Raw genomic sequence first — 12,086 nt, forward strand, 5'->3', positions numbered from 1 at the left:
TGGAGATATAGATGAGAGTGTGTCAGTAAGTGGAGATGGAGATGAGAGTGTGTCAGTAAGTGGAGATGGAGATGAGAATGTGTCAGTAACTGGAGATGGAGATGAGAATGTGTCAGTAACTGGAGATGGAGATGAGAATGTGTCAGTAACTGGAGATGGAGATGAGAATGTGTCAGTAACTGGAGATGGAGATGAGAATGTGTCAGTAACTGGAGATGGAGATGAGAATGTGTCAGTAACTGGAGATGGAGATGAGAATGTGTCAGTAACTGGAGATGGAGATGAGAATGTGTCAGTAAGTGGAGATGGAGATGAGAGTGTGTCAGTAACTGGAGATGGAGATGAGAGTGTGTCAGTAAGTGGAGATGGAGATGAGAGTGTGTCAGTAAGTGGAGATGGAGATGAGAGTGTGTCAGTAAGTGGAGATGGAGATGAGAGTGTGTCAGTAAGTGGAGATGGAGATGAGAGTGTGTCAGTAACTGGAGATGGAGATGAGAGTGTGTCAGTAAGTGGAGATGGAGATGAGAGTGTGTCAGTAAGTGGAGATGGAGATGAGAATGTGTCAGTAACTGGAGATGGAGATGAGAGTGTGTCAGTAAGTGGAGATGAGAATGTGTCAGTAACTGGAGATGGAGATGAGTGTGTCAGTAAGTGGAGATGGAGATGAGAATGTGTCAGTAAGTGGAGATGGAGATGAGAGTGTGTCAGTAAGTGGAGATGGAGATGAGAATGTGTCAGTAAGTGGAGATGGAGATGAGTGTGTCAGTAACTGGAGATGGAGATGAGAATGTGTCAGTAACTGGAGATGGAGATGAGAATGTGTCAGTAAGTGGAGATGGAGATGAGAGTGTGTCAGTAAGTGGAGATGGAGATGAGAGTGTGTCAGTAAGTGGAGATGGAGATGAGAATGTGTCAGTAAGTGGAGATGGAGATGAGTGTGTCAGTAACTGGAGATGGAGATGAGAGTGTGTCAGTAAGTGGAGATGGAGATGAGAATGTGTCAGTAAGTGGAGATGGAGATGAGTGTGTCAGTAACTGGAGATGGAGATGAGAGTGTGTCAGTAAGTGGAGATGGAGATGAGAGTGTGTCAGTAACTGGAGATGGAGATGAGAATGTGTCAGTAAGTGGAGATGGAGATGAGAGTGTGTCAGTAAGTGGAGATGGAGATGAGAGTGTGTCAGTAAGTGGAGATGGAGATGAGAATGTGTCAGTAAGTGGAGTGTGCAGTGAGGTGTGAAAAGGTGACAGTAATGCTGTAGGCACCATCTTACCAGTCTGACGGGGCGAGGGTGCAGAGCGTTGTGTAGAGGCGGGTGCTGCTCTCCTTTATAGCCATCTACAGGGCAAGGACTTGTTTGTGGTCATCATAAATCTTTATTGCTGTGTGTCGCGTGTGATATCTGGAGGATCCGCACCCAGTGATGGCCTCACACCATACTGGTGCCACCACCCAGTAATATAACACTGATAAGTGATTATGAGGAGACTGCTGGGGCCGGGACCCTGCTGTTATGGGAGAGGATAGGCTGCTCCTTAGCCATTAGGTGGTGTCATAGATCCCGGGAGAAGAGTCCGCTCTACCCGGGTGTAGAGTCATCTCCAAAGGACAAGGTCTACAAGTCAGATCATCGGCTTCAGCCGCCCATCATCCCTCATCATGGACGCCCTCAGATGCAACCGTCTCCAGGAGCCACAGGTAGAGATGTCTCCAGGGTCAAAGGTAGAACTGTCTCCAGGGGCCACAGGTAGAGATGTCTCCAGGGTCAAAGGTAGAACCGTCTCCAGGAGCCACAGGTAGAACCTTTCCCAGGGGCCATATGTAGAATCGTCTCCATGTGGAACCGTATTCAGGGGCCACAGGTGAAACCATCTTCAGGGTCCACAGTAGGAGTGTCTCCAGGAGCCACAGGTAAAACCATCTCCAAGGGCCACAGGTAGAACAGTACCTATAGACTACAAGTAGAACCGTCTCCAAAGCCTCAGGAAGAAGTGTATCCAGAGGTCACAGGTAGAACCATATCTAGAAGCCACAAAGAGAACCATCTCCAGGGGCCACAGGTAGATCTGTATCCAGGAGCCACTGAGAAAACATCTCCTGAGGCCACAGGCAGAACCATCTCTCCAGGCCACAGATAGAAGTGTCTCCAGGGGCATATCTCTGTATACAGGGAGCGCCCCCTAGTGGTGACTGCAGGCAGAATGTCATCATGTACAGTACAGACCAAATGTTTGGACACACCTTCTCATTCAAAGAGTTGTCTTTATTTTCATGACTCTGAAAATTGTAGATTCACATTGAAGGCATCAAAACTATGAATTATCACATGTGGAGTGAAATACTTAACCTATTATCTACCAATGTCCTTTTTTTGGGACGCCTAATCTTTTGCTTCTAGCAACTAAGATTTTATAATTAGGTCCAATTGTTTGAGTTGAGTTTGTAAAAAGAATGTTCTCAAAGCAGGAAATCATGTCATTGTCATTTTTAATTGAATATTCTTCCACCCAGAGAGCTTCAAAACACCTATTTTCGAGGTTTTTTCAAAATTTTGCAAATTATGCTTCTGATTCATTAGGACCCAAATCATTAAAAATCTGTCATTTAATAAAAAAATGAAAATTGCTAATTTGGCAAGTAATGGGTTAACAAAAAAGTGTGAAACAACTGAAAATATGTCTTATATTCTAGGTTCTTCACAGTCGCCACCTTTTGCTTTGATTACTGCTTTGCACACTCTTGGCATTCTCTTGATGAGCTTCAAGAGGTAGTCACCGGAAATGGTTTTCCAACAGTCTTGAAGGACTTCCCAGAGATGCTTAGCACTTGTTGGCCCTTTTGCCTTCCCTCTGCGGTCCAGCTCACGCCAAACCATCTGGATTGGGTTCAGGTCTGGTGACTGTGGAGGCCAGGTCATCTGGCGTAGCCCCCATCACTCTCCTTCTTAGTCAGATAGCCCTTACACAGCCTGGAGGTGTGTTTGGGGTCATTGTCCTGTTGAAAAATAAATGATGGTCCAACTAAACACAAACCGGATGGGATAGCACGCCGCTGCAAGATGCTGTGGTAGCCATGCTGGTTCTGTATGCCTTCAATTTTGAATAAATCCCCAACAGTGTCATCAGCAAAGCACCCCCACACCATCACACCTCCTCCTCCACGCTTCACTGTGGGAACCAGGCATGCAGAGTCCATTCGTTCACCTTTTCTATGTTGCACAAAGACACGGTGGTTGGATCCAAAGATCTCAAATTTGGACTCATCAGACCAAAGCAGAGATTTCCACTGGTCTAATGTCCATTCCTTGTGTTCTTTAGCCCAAACAAGTCTCTTCTGCTTGTTGCCTGTCCTTAGCAATGGTTTCCTAGCAGCTATTTTACCATGAAGGCCTGCTGCACAAAGTCTCCTCCTAACAGTTGTTCTAGAGATGTGTCTGCTGCTAGAACTCTGTGTGGCATTGACCTGGTCTCTAATCTGAGCTGCTGTTAACCTGCGATTTCTGAGGCTGGTGACTCGGATAAACTTATCCTCCGCAGCAGAGGTGACTCTTGGTCTTCCTTTCCTGGGGCGGTCCTCATGTGAGCCAGTTTCTTTGTAGCGTTTGATAGTTTTTGCCACTGCACTTGGAGACACTTTCAAAGTTTTCCCAATTGTTCAGACTGACTGACCTTTATTTCTTAAAGTAATGATGGCCACTCATTTTTCTTTACTTAGAATTTGTATTATGGCAAGAAAAAAGCAGCTAACAGTCTATTTAGTAGGACTATAAGCTGTGTATCCACCAGACTTCTGCACAACACAACTGATGGTACCATCCCCATTTATAAGGCAAGAAATCCCACTTATTAAACCTGGCAGGGCGCACCTGTGAAGTGAAAACCATTTCCGGTGACTACCTCTTGAAGCTCATCAAGAGAATGCCAAGAGTGTGCAAAGCAGTAATCAAAGCACAAGGTGACTACTTTGAAGAACCTAGAATATAAGACATATTTTCAGTTGTTTCACCCTTTTTTGTTAAGTATTTCATTCCACATGTGATAATTCATAGTTTTGATGCCTTCAATGTGAATATACAATTTTCAGAGTCATGAAAATAAAGAAAACTCTTTGAATGAGAATGTGTGTCCAAATTTTTGGTCTGTACTGTATATCTGTATACAGGGAGCTCCCGCTAGTGGAGACTGCAGATAGGATCTTATCATGTATCTCTGTATACAGGGAGCTCCTCCTAGTGGTGGCTACAGATAGGATCTTTGTCATGGTCATCTCCCTCTGACAGGCTCAGGCCAAGAGTGTCTTATTACCATATTCGCTGTATCCGCTGATAACCACTCCCAACCTACATAAATACCCTCTGCTTCCAGCAGAGGGTGTTGGTTATTTAGAATTCATTGTGGAGCTTGGCCAGAAGCGTGAAGGTTGTGTTTGAGCTGCTGTCTGTTGTAAGTTGTATGAAATTTACCGTCATTTGTAACTTCTCTCCTTCCTTATTTACCTCCTGTTTATTATTTGTGTTTTCCCTTGTGTGTGTAGAAGTGGTGTATTGTACTTTAATTGTACTGCACCCCACTTTGGTGTGTCCATTGTGGGGTTGTGACTACTGACGCTGTCTGTCTGTTTGGGTGGTGCGTGTGGAGGGAGTTACACCAGGGCCTATATAGGAGATAGGGAAATGCTGGGGGCACAGACCTCCCTACTATCACGTGTACGTCTGGGTTGAGAGTCAACTCAGGAGTCCCTTTCCCATCACATCCTATCTTCCGGCATGACATAATAACCGGCCAATACCCTTTTTATGTGCCCTTATGGCTCAAGCTACAGATTTGGCATATCTGTTGCAGACCCTCATGCAGGAGTATGGGCATCTGCACACTCAGGTGGTGTAGCAGCTGCAGCACATCTTGGGCCTGTTACTTGCAGCCCAGTCCCATCCTGAACCTCAAGTTGCGCTCCCTGATAGGTTTTCTGGAGCTTGGGCTAGGTTCAGGGTTTTTGAGGACTCTGTCCCCATTCTTCGGGGAATGAGTGTGGATCGTTGTCTCCAGTCTTGGGCTTTCTGTCTACCAACTGATTCTCGGGCAATTCGGTCAGTAGATGAGTTTTTTCGTGGCCTTGGTCTACGGCAACTCTGATGGCATCTCTCTGGCGGATTCCAATGTTCATAATCTCCAGCAGGGGGCACAGCCGATGGAGGAGTACTGCTCTCAGGTTAGGAGATGGGCCACAGACACCAAATAGAACGATCCGGCTCTCAGGGGTCAGTTTGTCAGAGGCTTGTCTGCTCGGCTTTAGTCCTTCTTCAGGAGTAGGTCCCCCAGGACTATGTGGACAAACCCATGCAGGTGGGGGGGTCATCTCTCATGTTATGTTGCCTGTCATTTGCTGTGGGATAGTGGCCTGTTTTTATTGGGGACTTGTGGGTCACTTTATTGGGGTTTGGTCATCTCGCTCCAAACAGGTTTCTCCTCCCAAGAAGATGCGCTCCCCTGGTCGTTTGGAGGAAGGCGATCAGAGCGTTTATATTTTCTACATATTTCCCTCTGTGCTGACGACTATGCCTATGGCGGTACAACATTGGTATACCTTTCCCTCTCCTCAGGTGTGCCTGAGTGTACGAATCAAAAGCCAGTTTTTCTGAGTTTTCTAAATGCAGTACTTTATCTGAAAAACATCCCCTCCCAGACCGTGTTGACGAATACGGTCCAGGTGTAATGATTTCCTCCATTTGTGAAACAAACGGAGATAGTTTTCCCTCTTCGCAGGTAAATCTTAGACTTCGGTGTTGCACCTGGAAAGGTGGTTGGAAGAGGGCGGCCATGATTCCTGAGTTCAAGGCTATACATTTGGGTAGTGATACCTCTGTAGTCAGTCCTTCTAGGGAGTTACCCAGTTCCAGCCTATGCATACATGGTCATTAACGTCCAGGTCCAGACCTGAGTGTGAATGACTATGTGTGCTTGTCCTCTAATAACTCCAAGTTGAGGGCCACATGAGGAGTCCCGGGCTCAGGGTTCCACGGTCCTTACCGAGTTGCAGACATTGTGGATCCTAAGGCCCTACGGCTGGAGCCACCCCCAGTGCTTAACGCCCACAGCATTAATCATAGGTAATCGCTTTGGAGATGCGTTTTTAGGCCCATGTAGTTACCTCTGTCTCCTGCCTATGCTCCGGGTAACCACGCAGGACTCTTCAGATGGGATGTGATTGCCTGTGCTTTCCACCATTCTATTTTTGGAGTTTTTCATTATGCATTGGGGTGTGGTCTTAAGAGTTCTGAGGCCTCTCATTAAAGGGGAGGTACTGTTATGGTTGTCTCTCTTTGACAGGCTCAAGCCCAAAGTCTCTTACTACCATCTGAGGCCACACACATTAACCCCTTCACAACTGAGAACGTATTGGTATCTAAATCATGAAGGGGTAATCACCACCGGCTGCTGCGGTGAGCCGGCGGTGATCCATGCACTACTGCTGATTTGACCAGCAGACATGTGCGGCCATCAGGCACGGTTGGATCCATGATCCACCTGCACCTGTTAACGCCTTAGATTGCACTGTCAAATACTGACAGTGCAATTTAAATCGCCGCAGCAACGAACACGCCTTTCCCTGCCGCCATTGGAGGCACCGTGACATGATCATGGGGAGCCGATGGTTTCCATGGTAGCAACGGGTCATGTGATGCCTCATGTTGCCATAGCAGGGACTAAAACTTAACATTTAATTACATAGTATCATAGTATCATAGTTTTAAGGTTGAAGGGAGACTCTAAGTCCATCTAGTTCAACCCGTAGCCTAACATGTTGATCCAGAGGAAGGCAAAAAAAACCCAATGTGTCAAATAAGCTCCAATGGGGAAAAAAATTCCTTCCTGACTCCACATACGGCAATCAGACTAGTTCCCTGGATCAACACCCTGTCATAAAATCCAATATACATAACTGGTAATATTATATTTTTCAATTAATGCGATCAGGCTCTGCTTAAATTTTACTTGTGAATCCCTCAATACAGCATCATACGGCAGAGAGCTCCATAGTCTCACTGCTCGTACAGTAAAGAATCCTCATCTGTGATTATGATTAAACATTCTTTCCTCAAGACGTAGCGGATGCCCCCGTGTTCCAGTCGCAGGCCTAGGTGTAAAGAGATCTTTGGAAAGGTCTCTGTACTGTCCCCTCATATATTTATACATTGTGATTAGATCCCCCTAAGCCTTTGTTTTTCCTAACTAACTAACCCCAAGTTTAATAACCTTTCTTGGTGTTGCAGCCCCCCCATTCCTCTAATAATCTTGGTCGCTCTTCTATCTACCTGTAAGATTATGCTATTTATAACCTTCTATACTTTTGCTAACAAGAAATGCATCCATTCCTCTCTTAAATTCATTCAGTGAGTTGGCCATCACCACTTCCTCAGGAAGAGAGTTCCAGAGCCTCACTGCTCTTACCGTGAAGAACCCTCTTCTATGCTGATGTAGGAATTTTCTTTCCTCCAATCGAAAAGAATGCCCCCTTGTTCTTGTCATAGTCCTTGGTACAAACAGATCATGGGAGAGATCTCTATATGGCCCTCTGATATATTTGTACATATTTATTAGGTCTCCCCTAAGTCTTCTCTTTTCTAGAGTAAATAGACCTAATTTTGATAACCTTTCCGTGTATTGTAATGCACCCATTCCATTTATTATTTTAGTAGCCCGCCTCTGAACCCTTTCAAGTTCAGTAATGTCTTTCTTCAGCACCGGCGCCCAAAATTGCACACAATACTCCAAGTGTGGTCTGACTAGTGATTTGTACAGAGGGAGAATGATGTTTTCATCTCGTGCCCCCAGACCTCTTCTAATGCATCCCATCACCCTATTTGCTTTGGTGGCTGCTGCCTGACACTGGGCACTCCAATTTAGCTTCTTATTCACTAAGATGCCTAAGTCTTTTTCCATGTCTGATTTCCCCAGCAGTTTCCCATTTAGTAAGTAATCGTAGCATCTGTTTCTCCTTCCCATGTGCATAACCTTACACTTATCTGTGTTAAACCTCATTTGCCATTTTTCAGCCCAATTCTCCAATTTACTCAAGTCCATCTGTAGTTGCAAACTGTCCTCCTTTGTGTTAACTACCTTACATAGTTTTGTATCATCTGCAAATACTGATATTTTACTCTGTAAACCATCCACCAGATCATTAATAAATATATTAAATAGTAGGGGGCCCAATACAGACCCCTGTGGCACCCCACTAGTAACCCTGGCCCAATCTGAGTATGCACCATTAATAACCACTCTTTGTTTTCTACCACTAAGCCAGCTACCTACCCATCTACACACATTTTCCCCGAGCCCAAGCTTTCTCATTTTACTTAGCAGTCTTTTATGTGGGACAGTGTCAAATGCTTTACCGAAGTCGAGATAAATGACATCCAATGATTCTCCTCGGTCCATGTGAGAGCTTACATCCTCATAGAAGCTGATCAGGATAGTGTGACAGGAGCGATCCTTCATAAATCCATGTTGATATGGAGTTAAACAGTTATTAACATTGAGACATTCCATAATAGTATCCCTTAAAAACCCTTCAAACATTTTACCCACAACAGATGTTAAGCTTACCGGCCTATAGTTTCCAGGTTCCCTTTTGCACCCTTTTTTGAATATTGGTACCACATTTACTAGCCGCCAATCCAGTGGAACAGACCCAGTTTCTATAGAGTCTTTAAATAAAAGGAATAGAGGCCTGTCTATCACATTACTTAACTCCCTTAATACCCGAGGGTGAATGCCATCAGGGCCTGGTGATTTGTCAATTTTAATGTTACTAAGTCGGTTCTGCACTTCTTCCTGGGTTAGGCAGGTCATACTTAATGGGGCATTTACATGATCACTCTGCATTTCCCCTGGCATATGCTTTTCCTGTGTGAACACAGTTGAGAAAAAAGTATTTAAAACATTTCCTTTTCCCACATCGCTTTCTATGATTTTACCCTCATTATTCTTTAAAGGGCCAACACCATCAATTTTAATCTTTTTTCTGTTTATATAGTTAAAGAATAGTTTGGGATTTGTTTTGCTTTCCTTAGCAATGAGTCTCTCAGTTTCTACTTTTGCTAAATATATTTGTTTTTTACACATTTTATTTTTTTCTCTATATATTTTTAATGCTTCCTCGCTGCCTTCTTGTTTTAGCTTTTTAAATGCCTTTTTCTTATTATTCATTGCCCCTTTTACATCCTTATTAAGCCACATTGGTTTTCTCCTGTTCCTAGCCCTTTTATTTCTGTATGTTATTACAAATATTAAAATAGTATTAAAGTGCAGTGCATAATACAAACAACAAAGTGCCAAAAAAGACAACAAGGAACAATCTCACCCGATCTTTCTCCACAGATACCGGAAGTGATCTCAGACGCAATAGTGTCAGGCACTCAAGGAGGTCAACCGAGGCGGTGGAGGAGGATGCAACTGACGACGAAGTTACCTTGCGCCTTCCTGGACAGAGTCGGAGTACTGGTAGCACGTCTACAACTGCATCCTCAGACACCACTCTGCCTCTGAGCACTAGTCATGGTGGCTCAGCAGGTCGCATTCCCTCTAAGCCTTGCCTAGCCTGGTCCTTTTTTGACATAGCAAAAGATCGCCCAAATCATGTGATCTGTAAAATTTGTCGTGATTCTGTTAGTAGAGGGCAAAACCTCAGCAGTTTGACAACTCCTTCCATGAATCGTCACATGAATAAATATCATATGTCCCAGTGGGAAGCTCACCGTGCTGCAATGCGGCCTAGCGGAGCGGACCATCCACCGCCTGCCCCTTCCAGTGCATCCGCGCGCTCTTCATCTTCTAGGACTGTGGGGACAGCTGTCACACCTGGTTTTCCACGCACAACTTCCACCACTGTAACCGCAACAGGCAGTTTGCTTGGTAGGTCGTCAGTTGGTTTGGAAGGGGAAACAAGTGTGGGTGTACAGCTCTCTCAGACATCGATAGCACCAACGTTGGATGAAGGCAACATCATGTCTATGCCTGCACTTTCCTCACAAACCTGCATTTTTCCAGGGACACCCTACTCACCACCGTCTACACACAGCAGCCAGATCTCTGTCCCTCAGATGTGGACAAATAAAAGGCCATTTCCTGTGACCCATGACAAAGCTAAGAGGTTGACTTTATCCCTCTGTAAGCTCTTGGCTACCGAAATGCTGCCTTTCCGCCTGGTGGACACACGGGATTTTAGAGACCTTATGTCTGTCGCTGTGCCCCAGTACCAGATGCCCAGTCGCCACTACTTCTCTAAGAAAGGTGTGCCTGCGCTACACCAGCATGTCGCACACAACATCACCACTTCCTTGAGAAACTCTGTGTGTGAACGGGTGCATTTCACCACCGATACTTGGACCAGTAAGCATGGACAGAGACGTTACATGTCGCTGACTGGGCACTGGGTAACTATGGTGATAGATGGTGAAGGGTCTGCTGCACAAGTCTTGCCGTCCCCACGACTTGTGTGTCAATCCTCTGTCTGTCCAAGTTCCGCCACTGCTTCTGCTTCCTCCACCTCGTCTGGGTCCTCCACCTCCGCCCCAAGCCTGCCTGGTCAGCCCACCAGCGTTCTCACTGCGCAGAAGGAATCACACACCCCTCATTACTATGCTGGCAGCAGAGCGCAACGGCATCAGGCGGTCTTTAGCTTGAAATGTCTTGGAACTAAGAGTCACACAGCGGCTGAGTTGTGGGCAGCTCTGGAGACTGAGTTTGGTAAATGGTTGTCTCCACTCAACCTGCAGCCTGGTAAGGCCGTGTGCGACAATGCTGCAAACCTGGGTGCGGCCCTTCGCCTGGGCAATGTGACACACGTGCCTTGTATGGCTCACGTGTTGAACCTTGTTGTCCGGCAATTTTTAACACACTATCCTGGCCTAGATGGCCTTCCGAACAGGGCACGAAAACTGTCTGCTCACTTTCGCCGTTCAACCGCCGCTGCTGAGCGACTTGCATCGCTCAAGAAGTCTTTCGGCCTGCCGGTTCATCGCCTGAAATGCGATGTGCCGACACGCTGGAATTCGACTCTCCACATGTTACAGCGACTGTGGCAGCACCGTCGAGCCCTGGTGCAATACGTCATGACGTATAGCCTGGGCCAACGAGATGCAGAGGTGGGGCAGATCACCCTGATGGAGTGGTCTCAGATCAAGGACCTATGCACCCTTCTGCACAGTTTCGACATGGTGACGAATATGTTTAGCGCTGACAATGCCATTATCAGCATGACAATTCCAGTCATTTACATGCTGGAGCACACGCTAAACACTATTCGGAGTCAGGGGGTGGGACAACAGGAAGGGGAGGAACTACAGGAGGATTCATATGCGCAAGAGACAACAACATCACCAAGGTCCAGACGTTCATCATCACCAACGCGGCAGGCATGGGACCATGGGGGACAGGGATCAACAAGGGCGCATGGTAGCAGGCGAAATGTTGAGGAAGGTGCAGGAGAACATGAAGAAATGGAGGACGAACTGTCCATGGACATGGAAGACTCAACGGATGAGGTAGACCTTGGTCAAATTTCAGTTGAAAGAGGTTGGGGGGAGATGTCAGAGGAAGAAAGAACAGTTAGCACCTCTATGCCACAAACACAGCGTGGACTTGGTCCGCATGGCTGCGCCAGACACATGAGCGCCTTCTTGCTGCACTACCTCCAACATGACCCTCGTATTGTCAAAATTAGAAGTGATGATGACTACTGGATTGCCACACTATTAGATCCCCGGTACAAGTCCAAATTTTGTGACATAATTCCAGGGATAGAAAGGGACGCACGTATGCAGGAGTATCAGCAGAAACTGTTACTCAATCTTAGCTCGGCTTTTCCACCAAACACCAGTGGTGCACGGAGTGAATCTCCCAGTTGTAACTTGACAAACATGGGACGGTCTCGTCATCTTCAGCAGTCTACCCGTACCAGTAGCACCGTATCTGGTGCTGGTAACAGCAATTTTATGGAATCTTTTCATAATTTTTTTAGACCATCCTTTGCAAGGCCAGCAGAGACAACAAGTCTGACACATAGTCACCGGCTGGAGAGGATGAT

General features: G+C 46.1%; 1 protein-coding gene across 1 annotated transcript in view; it reads right to left on the reverse strand.

Moving 5' to 3' along the window:
- Window positions 1–1,304, reverse strand: part of LOC142244661 (regenerating islet-derived protein 4-like) — a 64,704-nt gene extending 63,400 nt beyond the window's left edge. The window contains exon 1 of the mRNA XM_075316935.1: window positions 1,273–1,304. The gene's annotated coding sequence lies outside the window, so the exon portion shown is untranslated. The remainder of the gene's footprint in view (window positions 1–1,272) is intronic.
- Between the last annotated feature and the right edge of the window lie 10,782 nt (window positions 1,305–12,086).

Source organism: Anomaloglossus baeobatrachus, chromosome 6, assembly GCF_048569485.1.
Source record: "Anomaloglossus baeobatrachus isolate aAnoBae1 chromosome 6, aAnoBae1.hap1, whole genome shotgun sequence".
NCBI classification, from domain to species: domain Eukaryota; kingdom Metazoa; phylum Chordata; class Amphibia; order Anura; family Aromobatidae; genus Anomaloglossus; species Anomaloglossus baeobatrachus.